The sequence below is a fragment of the Macaca fascicularis genome, chromosome 12, assembly GCF_037993035.2.
Source record: "Macaca fascicularis isolate 582-1 chromosome 12, T2T-MFA8v1.1".
Taxonomy (NCBI): domain Eukaryota; kingdom Metazoa; phylum Chordata; class Mammalia; order Primates; family Cercopithecidae; genus Macaca; species Macaca fascicularis.
The window spans coordinates 53,402,398-53,416,771 of NC_088386.1; positions in this window are offsets into that span (position 1 = coordinate 53,402,398).

Below are 14,374 nucleotides of genomic sequence, written 5' to 3' on the forward strand. Positions count from 1 at the left end.
TCAAACTGCTCTGCTGGTCTCTAGCTAATGCTGTCACCTGAAATACTGCCCACCACACATGAGCTTTTGACAGCAAGAGCCGCTCAAAAGCCTCTTCATGCCTCTATTCCAGGAATAACCCAAGGAAAGGGTAGATATCTGTGAAAGCTGAGTACTGAAGCCCTCTCTGTCCACCGCTTCAAAAGAATAACTACCATGGGTCTGCCTTTATTTTGTATTTTAGTTCCTCTTTGTCAATGAAAAGTTCCTGCTCTCTATTCATTATAAAGAATAAAGAGCTTTTCAAGTGTGAGTTGCTAAACCCAGAAGGGAACAGAGCTATTTTTGAGAGGGTTTCAACTCTGAGCTGTTACATCGACCAGCCTGCCGGCAGCGGAGGTCTTCCAGGGAGGCTGAAGGCAAGAGCGGCTTCTCTTCAGGTGGGCATCTCAGGGAGGAAGCTCCTGGGGCTGAAATGGTCTAGCTCTTTGGCCCGCAGGCAGCCCTGGTGCCTTCGAACCTGGCTCCTCAAGACAGAGCTTGCAAGGGGGTCAGGGGAGTCACTGTGATTCTCACCCATTTGAGGTCTGCCTGCTGCCTTGGGTTTCTCACATCCACTTCCTCCACGCAGGAAACAATCTGCTTGATTCTCCTCCGGGGGCACAGGGAGGAGGGGGGTGTCTTTATGTCCTCTCCTATCTTCGTCAAGCCATATGCAACTGGCAGCTAGCACGCTTCTCTCTGTGGGAAGAGGATCATCAGAGCTGGATTCCTGACTGAAAGGAGGAACATGCAGAGTTGCCTGCCTCCTGGCCAACAGGAGTGAAATCCTCTTGGCTTGGGTCTGTCCAGAGCTCTTCTGAAGTCCATACACTGTAGGGGCATGGATGGGCTCTCAGATTCGGAGTTAGAGGACCTGGATTCAAGTCTCACCTCTCTGAGCCTCTGTTCTCCGAGGCTACAATGAGGATAATGGTACTTTGCTATCAGAGGTGCTGCGGGGAGGATGACCCATCCTCACATGTGTATGGATAGTCTGTGGACCCTGCAGTGTCATGCGTGGTGATCATTGCTCTGAGGGTCAGTGAGATACGTGTTATAGTGTCTTTTAAGGACAGAAAATGATGCCATTGGATGACAGAGGAGATACTGAAAATTTGATAGAAACAACTAATGATTTGGAGGAATGAGCGTCTGTTTTCTATCCTCCCATTCCATTCAGTTCCCCCACCAGAGAAAAGGGGCAGGGAATTAAAACGATTGCTTTGCTCTGATAGCTTTTGGAAGTTAAAGATGGGCATATGTACTAAAATACTAAGAGAGAACCAAAAGGATCAACTAATTTTTTACAGAGTGGCTAAAGATAATAGAGAAACCTACATGATTATATTTCATCTTGTACTACAGAGGATTTATGAGAGCTTACAGTAAATTTTAAAATTGTTATTATTTATTTATTTTTATGTTTTTAATTGATATATAATAGATGCACATATTTCAGGGGTACATGTGATCATTTGATGCATTCCTATAATCACATCAGGATAATTAGAGTATCCATCACCTTAACTATTTTTCTTTATGCTAGGAACATCCTAATTATTCTCTTCTATCTGTTTTGAAATATACAAGAGATTAATGTTAACTATAGTCACCCTACTGATCTACAAAATACCAAGTCTTATTTCTTGTATTGTACTGTGTATTTGTATCCTTTAATTACCCTGTCTTTATCACCCCACCCCTCTACCTTTCCTGGCCTCTGGTAATCACCAATCTACTTTGTATCTTCACGAGATCTACCAGTAAGTATTTTTTTGTTTTGTTTTGTTTTGTTTTTTGTTTTTTGAGACGGAGTCTCGCTCTGTCGCCCAGGCTGGAGTGCAGTGGCGCGATCTCGGCTCACTGCAAGCTCCGCCTCCCGGGTTCCCGCCATTCTCCTGCCTCAGCCTCCTGAGTAGCTGGGACTACAGGCGCCCGCCACCGCGCCCGGCTAATTTTTTGTATTTTTAGTAGAGACGGGTTTCACCGTGGTCTCGATCTCCTGACCTTGTGATCTGCCCGCCTCGGCCTCCCAAAGTGCTGGGATTACAGGCGTGAGCCACTGCGCCTGGCCTTATTTTTTTTTTTTTTTAAAGAAAACTTATAGACATAAAAATGTAGGCAAAATAGAATGATTAGGTCCAAGAGAAAAGATACTGCACATATAAACAGGTGACAAGGATCTACTGTTACAAAAACAGGGCAGCCAAGTAGGCTCTGAGCTTCCAGGAGGCCAAAGCAAAAAGGGAAATATGATCTGTCACCGAATTTATATCTTTCTTGAGGAACCCCTTCACCACAACCAATTTCTCATCCTTTTTTATCATAAGACTTATAAACGTGGATATTTATCTTCAAGAAGAGAATACTTAGGGAGTTTCATTATGGCCTTCCTCAAGTATTTGATGGGCTTCCAAGTACAAAAAAAAAAAAAAAAAAAAAAAAAAAAAAAAAAGATTGCTTTGGGTAATTCCAGACCACAAAACTAGAATCAATGAGTGTAAGTTAAGGGGAACAGATTTGGGTTAAAAATAAAGAACTTTCTAACAATTAGAGTTGTCCATAAATGGAATGAGCTGTCTGGCAAAGAAGTGAGCTCCCTGTTACTGGAAGTGATCAAACAGAGGCTGGCTAACCATCTGTTAAGGATAAGAAGGATTTGTGCATAATGAGAGAATTATGCAACAACATAATACAAGGCTCTTCATGACAGTTTTATTTATAATAGTAAGGGAAAAAATAGAATCAACCTAAATGTCCAACAAAAGGGGATTAGTTATTTATGGTACTTTCCTATGATTTTTTTTTATAGATTTTTCAAATATTAAAAGTCAGTACAACAATGACATAGAAAAACGCTGATGATCTATTGCTAAGTGAAAAAGCAGCCTACTAAAATAGCATGCGTACTGTGATACAACTTTGTAAAGAAAATTTTTGTAAACAAATATACATTTTTTTCATTTTGCTATTTTTTTCATTTTATAAAGAAAGATCAAATTAAAGAAAGTACACACATGAAAACATTAATAGTGATTATCAGTATTATTTGAATTATGGGTGATTTTTCTCCTCAGGGCTTGTCAGAGTTTTCCGAGTTTTCTACTTTAAGCACTTACCATTATGTAATTAGAAAAAAAAATTAACAAAAATCCCTTCATTAGTCATTAGTCTATAGTTTTAACTGGTTGATCCCTGAAGTTTTTCAAACCTAGTATTATATGATTCTCATTTTATACTTAGGTCATTTTTTTTCTCTTATAATATAACTTGTTTTTCAAACAGAACTCAACCAAATATATATACCTCCCAAACAAATAAATAGTGGCTTAAATTATGAGGCTTAGGTACAATCTAATGCATTTCTGACTGCTAGAGTCATTTTCATCTGAAATCTCTTTTGGAAATATGTTGAATATAAATCTAAAAGTCTGTACAATAGAGTAGAAAGAGCTGAGACTTGGAGTCAGACACACTTAGGTCTCAAATTTTGGCTCTGCTACATACCAGCCTTAGTTTCCTCAACTTTAATATGTGATAATAATAACAGCTAAGATTTGTAGAAAATTCAGTGTGTGTCAGGCACTGTTTAAGTGCTTTACATGCAATGGGATCCTCAAAATAATTCTTCGAGGTGAATTCTATTGTTATTTTTAGATGAAAAAATTAAACACAGAGAATTTCAATGTTTTGCCAATTTCATGCAGCTAAAAAGTAATGGAGTAAAAATTCAACCTCAGACATGTTAACCTTAGGATCCCTGGCATTAACCACTATACTATACTGCCTTATAGAATGGTGGAGGGATTCATTAAATTAACATACATGAAGTGCCTGCTTAACAGAAATGTGGGCAGTCAGTACATTAGTTTTCTCCCTAAACTTTTCCATGGCTATTTGGCCCCAGGAAGACTTTTGATTACCTTCCCTAAGACTGTGTATTCCACCAATACACTGGGGGAAGTCTGGCTCTGTGGTAGGTAGTTTTACGACAAATTTATTGTCAATGGTATTCATGTCAAACTCAGGGATATTAGAAATCATGTCCTACAGGCCTCCATTCTGGGGCTGATTCTTTAATATTTCATCAATGATTTATATGGATAGAACAGAAAATAAGCTCCTAGAGCTGACAGATGATAGCATGCTGTTAGCAGATGACACCCATCGTCAGTTAGGAAGGCGAGCATCCAGGACAGGATTAGAATTCCAAATGGTCTGGCAAGATGGGGAAGAGGTGGAGGCAGAAAGAATGAACTTCATTAGCAACTATCACAGAGTAATACGTTTATTAAGAGGGAAAAACAGATTATACCAACATAGCAAGAACAGTGACTGGCAATGAATGATTACTGCTTGAAGGAGTTAATGGTGGAAGTTACTCATAACTGGAAATGAGACAGAAAGTCAAATATGATTCTAGAAAAAGGACCAACAAATAGGAGTATATCGGAGTAAATCAATTTTCCCAATATATACTGTATTTTTAAAAATCCCTTTTTGAGTGCTGTTTTTTTCCTCAGTGTTGTTCTGGACATCTTGGAAAAGGCACACAGAAAGCAAAAGAAGTCTTTACAAGTGCAGAATGTAATCTGGGAGGATGGTGAAGTCACCAACATCCTTTAATTGAAGATGAGTCAGTTGCTGGCAATTCATTTGAGAATCATTTACTGAGCACTATCTATGTGCCAGCCTTTGTGCTGGGCGCTGGAGACAAAAAAAAAAAAAAAAAAAGACTTGATTTCTACCCTTGAGGCGCTCCAAGGGAAGAGGATAATCACTTTTAAGTTTATAAAGACTGGTTATTTAGAAAGGGATGAGAACTCTGATGTGTGTCGTTTATGGCCAACTCCTATACATCTCTTTCTTTGATCTCCTCTTTATTCCTTTCTTCCCTACTTTCTCTTGTTTTTTCTTTCCCTTCTTTTATGTAGTCTTTAGATCTGTGATTGGAGCCCCTGGCATGGCAAGTTGGCCAGATGTGTTCAATGGAGTCCCATCTGAGACTATGCCAAGACACCAACACCTTTCTTTTGCGTTTCAAGGTGTTTTTAAAAAAGTAGTTTTTGCCCTCCATATACTCTGATTAAAATGCAGACAATGAAGCAAAACCTGGGGAGAGTAGAGTAGTTTCCTAGGATGCTAAGCAGATCAGTTTGGCTGGAGAAAATGCTAGACTATACATATCATGAAATGAATCATATTAAGGAATTTGAACTTTATCTTATTAATAATAGAAAGTCTATGAAATTTTGTGAGAAAGGGTTTGTGTTGTTTTGTTTACATTTTTCTGTAGAGACAGCACCTCCTATGTTGTCCAGGCTTTTCCATTTAAGGAGAATATCTTTCAAGTTCTGAGTCACATGCTAGACCCATTGTGAGTGCTTCTTTGACCTCCTATTTCTTGTTTCTCTTCACTTGTGTTGCTTGCTTTGGAATGAAGGTTTGTGAGAAAGGGAGTGACAAGATCAATATAGGGTTTTAGGAAGGGTAACCTTATTGTGGGAGATAGAATGGGTTGTTAGAGGGCAGCCTGGCAGCAAGGGTCCTGTTAGGAAGTGATTACTAAGCTATAAAAAAATAAGGGCCAGAGTTAGGCAACAGCAGTTAGATGAGGCAGAAGATTTGTGGATGTGAGAAACGCTGTAAAGGAAAAAATTAATAAGATTTGGTGCCTAAGTAAAGATAAGCATTAAAGGAGAAAGGAATTGAAAACAACCTATAGGTACTAGACAAGGACTTTGGAAAATGAAAATGTCATTATCCAAAATAGAGCAGTGGGAATGTGAAGATGGTTTGTGGCAAATAAATCATGATAGGTTCAGGGCTAGACAGGTTGTCTTTGTTTTGATGGGATATATAAATAAAAGGCATATATCCAACAGGGATCTAGGAATAGATTTCCTAGGAGATCATTCTCACAGAGGTAATAGTGTGTTTTGGGCCTCTCCACCTGTATATCCCACTGACACATCACAGTCTACATGCCTAAAACTGAGCTTTACTGTCATTCAGAAATGCAAAGCTCAATTTGCATTGCTCTTCAAGGTGAATCATGCTTTTAAGTACCCAGGCTACCAAACTCAGAGTTACCTCTTCATCTCCCACCTGCCCCTCTCCCACAAGCAACTAGTCACCAAAACAGTGGATTCTAAGAGTCAAATATGTTGTGTGTCAATTCCTATTGCCATAATTAGTACTTCCATGGTTTGTTCCCTTGGCTATCACAACAGTTTTTGTGTTATTTTGTTTAAATTTTCTGTAGAGACAGGGTCTCACTTTGTTGCCCGGGCTGGTCTCAAACTCCTGGGTTCAAGTGATCCTTCTGCCTCAGTGTCCCTAAATGCTGGGATAAAAGGTGTGAGCCACTGCACCTGGCCCACACCAGTTTTATAACAGATTTTCTTGCCACATAAGTTTATTTTTCCACTGCTTAGAGAATGTAATTCAAAGTCTTTCTGGAATGAACCTACCTGTCCAACCTAATCCCTGAGAATCTTTATACAGCCCCAACACAAAAGCCCCACCAGCTTCTTCCTTTTCTTTCATGATGCCTGGCATATCTGTGCCTGGGGTGCCTCTATTGATGCTGTTTTATTATTTTGGAATACCTATTTCACTTAAGGAGAATATCTTTCAAGTTCTCGGTCACATGCTAGACCCTTTGTGAGTGCTTCTCTCACCTCCTATTGCTTGTTTCTCTTCACTTGTGTTGCTTGCTTTGAAAGCAAGAGCCTGAACCAGGGAGGTGGGAATAGACATGGGAAGAAGCAAAGGGCATAATAAAAATCTAAGCAAAGAATTGTGGGGCATAGAGAAGGAAGAAGTCAAAGAAAAAACATGTCAGTCTTGGCTGGTCTTGGTTGACTGGGAAGAATTATGGTGTACCAAAACAAACAAAACAAAACAAAAAGAAGGAAAGATTAATTTGGCTCTGAGCAAGTTTGGGATGAGATATTAGCAATGAATGTAAATTGGGCTAACTGATAAGTGAAAAGTTTTACAGAAATGAAAAGGGTGTTTCAAGCCAGAAAATAATATTTGGAAATTATATGCAAAGAGGTGGTACCAGATGTGTGATCTCCAAAGAAGAGCCTATTAGAAGACCAGGTCTGAGGAGAGAGCTATAAGCATGTTATCAATCTCAAAGGTGAGAGAAGGAAGTCCTATCAGCAAAAGAGCCTGTTGTAGACTGGCCATGGAGGTGAAATGATGAATGTTTTAGTTTTCTTAAAAAGTGAACCCGGGAGGCGGAGCTTGCTGTGAGCCGAGATTACGCCACTGTACTCCAGCCTGGGCAACGGAGCGAGACTGTCTAAAAAAAAAAAAAAAAAAAAAGAGTAATTGTTTTGGTTTTTAAAATTGTATGAGAAATTTCCAATTTCTGAGATGTTGTGCCTTTCGTTTGAGGAAACTGCTGATTCTCTGCTCAAATTGAGATTCTTTTGATTGTAAATCTTAATAATTAGTGGTATGAAAATTCATTGTTTTTCTTTCAAAGAGGTACTCCCTTCTTAAGTGAAGATATCTAACTAAAGTTTTGTAAGAAAAAAACAAACCAAAACTAACAACCATCAAAAATTAGGCCATAGCCGGGCATGCTGGCTCACGACTGTGGTCCCAGCACTTTGGGAGGCCGAGGCGGGCGGATCACCTGAGGTCAGGAGTTCGAGACAAGCCTGGCCAACATGGCAAAACCCCGTCTCTACTAAAAGTATAAAAATTATTTGGGCATGGTGGTGGGCGCCTGTAATCCCAGTTACTCAGAAGGCTGAGGCAGGAAAATAGCTTGAACCCGGAAAGTGGAGGCTGCAGTGAGCTGAGATTACCCCACTGCACTCTAGCCTAGGCAGCAAGAGCAAGACTCCATCAAAAAAAAAAATTAGGCCATAGAATTTAAAACAGAGTTGGTTAGTAGGGGCTGTTTTTTCACATGATCTGTAACCTACAGGGGCAGGGTGGTGGGCTGGAATAAGATGTGTTAAGAATTGATTCAATTTGGTCAAACCACAGTTTCTGGAAACTCTACTGTGTTTGTTTGTTTGTTTGTTTTAGATGGAGTCTTGCTCTGTCACCCAGGCTAAAGTGCAGTGGTATGATCTTGGTTCACTGCAAACTCCACCTCCCAGGTTCAAGCGATTCTCCTTCCTCAGCTCCCGAGTAGCTGGGATTACAGGCATGCGCCACCACACCTGGCTAATTTTTGTATTTTTAGTAGAGACAGGGTTGACCAGGCTGGTCTCAAACTCTTGACCTTAGGTGATCCACCCACCTCAGCCTCCCAAAGTGCTGGGATTACAGGCGCAAGTCACCGTGCCTGGCCTGGAAAGAACCTCTTTATAGCATGGGATTCTTTGTTGTTTTTATAGATTCATTGAAATAAAAAAAATATGTAGTTTACTATTATTAAAACTACATATTTTTATTGAATATTGACAAAGAAATGTTAAAAAAAAATAAAAAATAAAAAGAACAACTCAATCCACAAATATGGAAGTAAGCCCCACTACCATATACCATTTGGAACATACCCTTTTAGAATTTTCAGAATACATACACAATCATATATGCATATACCTTTTCTGTAAGTGATTTGCCCAACTCCCACCATCTTATTGCCTATTTTCTGCTAAAAGTAACAAGCTACAGCAATTAACAATGACATTAATAAAGGTTATATTTGTACAGCACATCCACACATATTATATTTCACAAGTGTTACAGGTTGAGTACCCCTTATCTGAAATGCTTGCAACCGAAATTTTTTGGGTTTGAGATTTTTTTCCAATTTTGGAATATTTGCATGTACATGATAAGATATCATGGGAATGAGACCCAAGTCTAAACACAAAATTCATTTATGTTTTATATACACCTTATACACATACCTGAAGGTAATTGTATACAACATGTTTGATCATTTTTGGGCATGAAACAGTTACATTGAACCATCAGAAAGCAAAGGTGTCACTATCTTACCCACCCATGTGGACGATATGTGGTTCTTTGGCATCACCATCATTCTTGACTTTGATTTTATATGCTACTGATAAGCAATTGTTTTCTTACACTTATTTAGACATACATACAGGAAAAAGTATGACATACAATTAATACAGGGAAAAAATGATGTGTTTGGGCTAACTGAGCAGCACGGTGACATCATCAGGATATTTGTATCAACTGTCAAACAACAGCAAAACAAACAACTGTGGACTTTCTGTCTCCACCTACAATTAAAAGGTTTGGATTAAAAGGTTACAGTACACTGTACTTTTTTTTTTTTCAGGTAAGAAGAAACATCAGAAGCAGTTGAGGGACCAGGAAGTGGGTCCTGTAGCAATGAGGAGACATTCTGCTGGATAGCTTTTTAAAATGTTTCCTCCAAAGTCATCTGCCTCATTAACAATGGTTTTTGTTTTAGAAGCCTCTGATTTTATTGACGGACATGACTTCTTGTTCTGTTATGAATACATGCAGCTTTCATCCTTCAATAAACCCATCACACATTTTCAGCACGCTGCCTATAGACACTTTTTCTGTAATGTTAAGATCAACTTCATTGTCACTATCATCTTTTTGTTGTTGTTGTTTCTTTAAATTTTCTTTGTAGAGACAGGGTCTCACTCTTTCATCCAGGCTGGAGTGCAATGGCTTCATCATAAATTATAGATCATAGCTCACTGCAGCCTTGAACTCATGGGCTCATGTGATTCTCCCATCTCAGCCTCCCAAGTAACTAGGACTACAGGTGTGCACCTCCATGCCCAGCAAATTCTTAATTTTTTGTAGAGATGGGAGTCTCCTATGTTGCCCAGGCCAGTCTTGAACTCATGGGCTTAAGTGACCCTCCACGTTGGCCTCCCAAAGCACTGGAATTATAGGTGTGAGCCACCAGGCCTGGACTATAACCATCATACTGATTCAGAGTCATTTCAGCTATTTCACCATTGGTTGATAAGTGAACAACTGGAGACTCATTATCCATGTTAAAAATGTCTTTAATATCTGCTTTTTCCAGCTTACTTACAACAGCCTCTGAAAATATATATTGTTTTGCATATGTAAGAAGGTCAGAGACTTTTTTTCTCACTCGACATATGGAATTCTTCAAAGTCACCACTTTGTTCATCATCAACTCTGAACATAGTGGCAGGCCAGAGGTTGTGTCAGGCATGTACACTGTGCCTTTAGTCATTGTGTTGCAAGTGTTGGCAACAGCATATATGTCATCTTTCATGCTAAACTTCTCTTGAAAATCTTCCACACCCACACCTCTGTTCACTGCTGCTAGCATATTGTTCAAGAAAATGTTTTTATATTTACTCTTCATTGACCTAAAGATACCTGAGTCACATGGCTAAATTACTGAAGTCACATTTGGGAGAAAGTACATAGTATAAACATTATTTCTGGTGAGAATTTCAACTGAGGATGAGCAGAACAGTTGTCAAGGAGCAGCAAAATCTTGCAGTCATCATCTAGTTCAGCACAAGCCATCTACAGTAAGCCATCCACAGTAAGCACAAGCCACTGGTACAAAGTGTTTGTGAACCCAATCAGAAAAAGATTCCGTGGTGATCCATCTCTTTTTGTTAATATGATAATGAACCAGTAAGAAATTCACTCCTTGAAAATAGGGAGGATGTAAGCTTTTGCCTGTCACGGTAAGTTTACACTTATGCACGCCTGCCGCATTAGCACATCCCAGTACAGTTATTCTGTCCTTGGCAGCCTTAATTCCTGTAAGTGCTGTCTCATCAGCTGTAGTCAATGTCTTTCTGGGACAATAATGCCAGAGCAGCGATGTCTCATCAGCATTATAGACTTGTTCTGGCATCCGATTTTCATAACCAATGACCTTGGCAAACTCATCAATGAGTTTCTTCACTGCTTTGTGATTAGCAGATGCTTTACCACCGTAATTTTTTTTTCTTTTTGAGACAGAGTCTCACTCTGTTGTGCAGGCTGGAGTGCAGTCACGTGATCTCGGCTCACTGCAACCTCTGCCTCCCAGGTTGAAGCGATTCTCCTGCCTCAGCCTCGCGAGTAGCTGGGATTACAGGCATGTGCCACCGTGCCCGGCTAATTTTTATATTTTCAGTAGAGACAGGGTTTCACCACGTTAGTCAGGCTGGTCTCAAACTCCTGACCTCAGGCAATCTGCCCGCCTCAGCCTCCCAAAGTTCTGGGATAATAGTCATGAGCCACTGTACCTGGTATATCACCACAGATTTTCAAAAATTTAATGCTATGTCTTTTCTTAAATTTCTGGAGTGAATTTCTTACCAGTCCATTATTATGCTAACAAAAAGACATGGATCCCCAGGGACATCATTGTTGATTGGTTTCATAAACATTTTGTACCAGTCTGTTGAATATTCACCAGTTCCTTTCAATTTTTAGTTTATCATGAAAGATCTTCACTTGTGTTATGATCAGCATATTGTTAAGTGGCATAAGTTCACTGTGACACTGACAGACCTACTCTTTCAATATATAATCAACATCTTCATTTTTAGCTTTATGCAGTGTTTTTCTATTTTTCATTAACTTCTGTTCATCACTTCAGCATAGAACTTAAACAGTTTATCCTTCTTTTCCTTCAGGTCACATATGGAGGTCATTCCAACACCATATTCTTGTATAAGACATTTCACACTTACACTGCTGTCCAGTTTCTCCAACAGCTTGACTTTCTGTGTGCTTTGGATAAACATAAATGCTTCCTCTTTTCCTTATCACTGTTACCCAAAGGAGTATCCGCAGGCACTTTTGACATGTTCAACAAATTTTTACACCACAGAGCAGAGAATAAGCAAAAACCCACAGTGAGTAATGCATGTAGGTTTTGGCCTTGTGTAGGTCATCATGGGGAACCTGCCATTGGCGTGTCTGGCCTGCACATGTGCCATTTTATGAATCTTGGTGGGTGTGCTTGTGTGGGGAAATCTGGGCATGTATGGAAAAGATGTCACAGTTAACGAAGGGCTGAGAGGGCCTTTTTTCCTTTGGGAATGCTGCAAAACTGTGTGTTATGTGCTTGTGTTTTCACCGTGACCAATCACATGAGGTCAGGTGTGGAGTTTCCATTCATGGTGTCATGCCAGTGCTCAAACAGTTTCTTATTTTGGAGCATTTCAGATTTCAGATTTTCAGATTAGGGATGCTCAACCCGCATATCATAGATCTTCACTCTGATGATCAGAAGTAAGTGGGGTGGGATTATTCCCGTCATTTTATAGACGATGTCCTTTCCCACAAGTCTCATAGTTACTTGTGTTGAAAAGGTTGTCACTCAACTCAGGTTCTTCACACCAAATTCTGAGTTTATTTTCTACATCACCCCATTTTCTACAGGGCAGTTTCCACAATCAGGTCTCCCCAGTCTCTACTAAGGTGCTCTGCAGAGAAAGTCAGCACAAAACTTGGATTAGGTTAGAAACTGAACATTACTATACAGTGGCCTAGTGGGTTTTTTTAGCTGGGAGCAGGATGACCTTCCCAGCTTGATCTGCCAAATATCTGGATCACATCTTGAAGTGATGACAATGGAAGGTACAATAAGTGCTACAGGACTCCAGACTGAGGTATCTGTACATGATCTAGCTAATAAATAATGCTGGCAATGGGCACATCTACCATTGGACAATGTGCTAATGAAGAAAAATTTGGGGGGAGATACATGATGTAGTATAGTGGAAAGAGCACTATTATCTTTTGTTTCTGAGACATATATTTTTTCTCAAGTTTTAATGCTTGAAAATAAGCATTACAAATCTTACAAATCCATTAGTCTTTGATTTGGTAAAAAGCAGTAAATGGAAACTCATTAAAAATAGCTTCTTTGTCTAAACTCTTACATTTCCCCATCTTGGGGAGGCCATTTAACCTCTCACTGCTGTGACACGAGGTGACATATATAAAGCTCACTATGGGCTACACAGGAGGTGCTGTTAATAATAACTAACATTTATTGAGGGTTTACCCTGTTCCACTGACTATTCTTAGCACTTTGAGAGGATTTTCTCATTTAATCCTCCCAGCAAAACTCTAAGGAAAGCTCTATAAATATCCCAGTGTTCTACATGAGCAAAGTGAGATTTAGAAAGTTCAAATGAATATAGCTATAGGTTAAAAGCTGGTAAGTGGCTAAAGTGGGAATTGAACCAGGTAGTACCAGGCCAGAGGCTCCCTCACAAACTCCAGTGCTATTTCCCTGCTTGCTGTGTATTAGTTCCCAGCAGTTTCCTTATTCCTTTCCTACTCCTCTGTGTGTTTGCTAGCTGATTTTAATTTATTACAAACTCAGATGCCCTCGGGATTATAAACATGGAGCTGGTAAGGGATGGTAAACATTAGGGATGGTAAACAATATGGACCTAATTCGGTATACACACACACACACACACACACACACACACACACTAGACTGACCTTTGGATTGCCTTTTGCACAGTAGCAAAAAATTAAACGAAAAATCAAATTAAACAAACCAAACAAGAAAAAACAAAACAAAACAAACAAATAACATTGCATTGGCTCTTTATGAAGTAAAACAAAGAAAAATATGAAAAAAGAAAGCTAAGAATAAAACAGTAAAAGTAAAGCAAATTAAATTTATTTAAAAAATCTTGTGATGTCCCAACAAATGTATTGACTTCAGCTGCCTGTTTGGGAGCTTTCCTTAAGTCTCCAGTAAGAATACTCATCCTAGATTCCTAGATTGATCACAGAAGTACCTGCAAAAACTTAAAGGCAAAGGAGATACTAAAGGGAAGGAGAAGGTAGCCCAGAAGGGATTTGTAAATTCCCAAAGAGGTCTCCACCACAACGTTTTTACTGAGTACTTCCTGTCAAATAATGGGTACTTTCTCTGCCGTTGTCTTACGTATCTTTACCTTATCTCTGTGGAGAAGGGATTGAGAGTTCCATTTTACAGATTACTGGATAAAGCCTTTAGGTAGTGAGACACTTGCCCAAGGGCTTTGAAGCCTAGCTCTTCCAGTATACTCAGCTGGGGGTAGACGTGGATATGTCACAAAGCCTGTCCTCAGTTGCACTAGATCTTTCTGAAGCCCGGAACCTGATTTTATTCATAACATTCTGTTTCTTAATTTGGGGAACCCTCCGAACTGTATAAATGTAATGCCCCAAAACCCAGATCCGCCCCTGTATGAGAGTCAAAGGCTGTGATAACATGCTCTCTTGAGCAAGTCAACCTCAACTATTCCTCCAGGTGTGGAGAATGGCAGGAATGCAAGGATCTCTGGCCAGCTTCAACGATGGCAGGACTTCCCTGCATTTCACCTGGATGTCCTTCCTGTAAACTTAGCATTTAATGATCCTACAC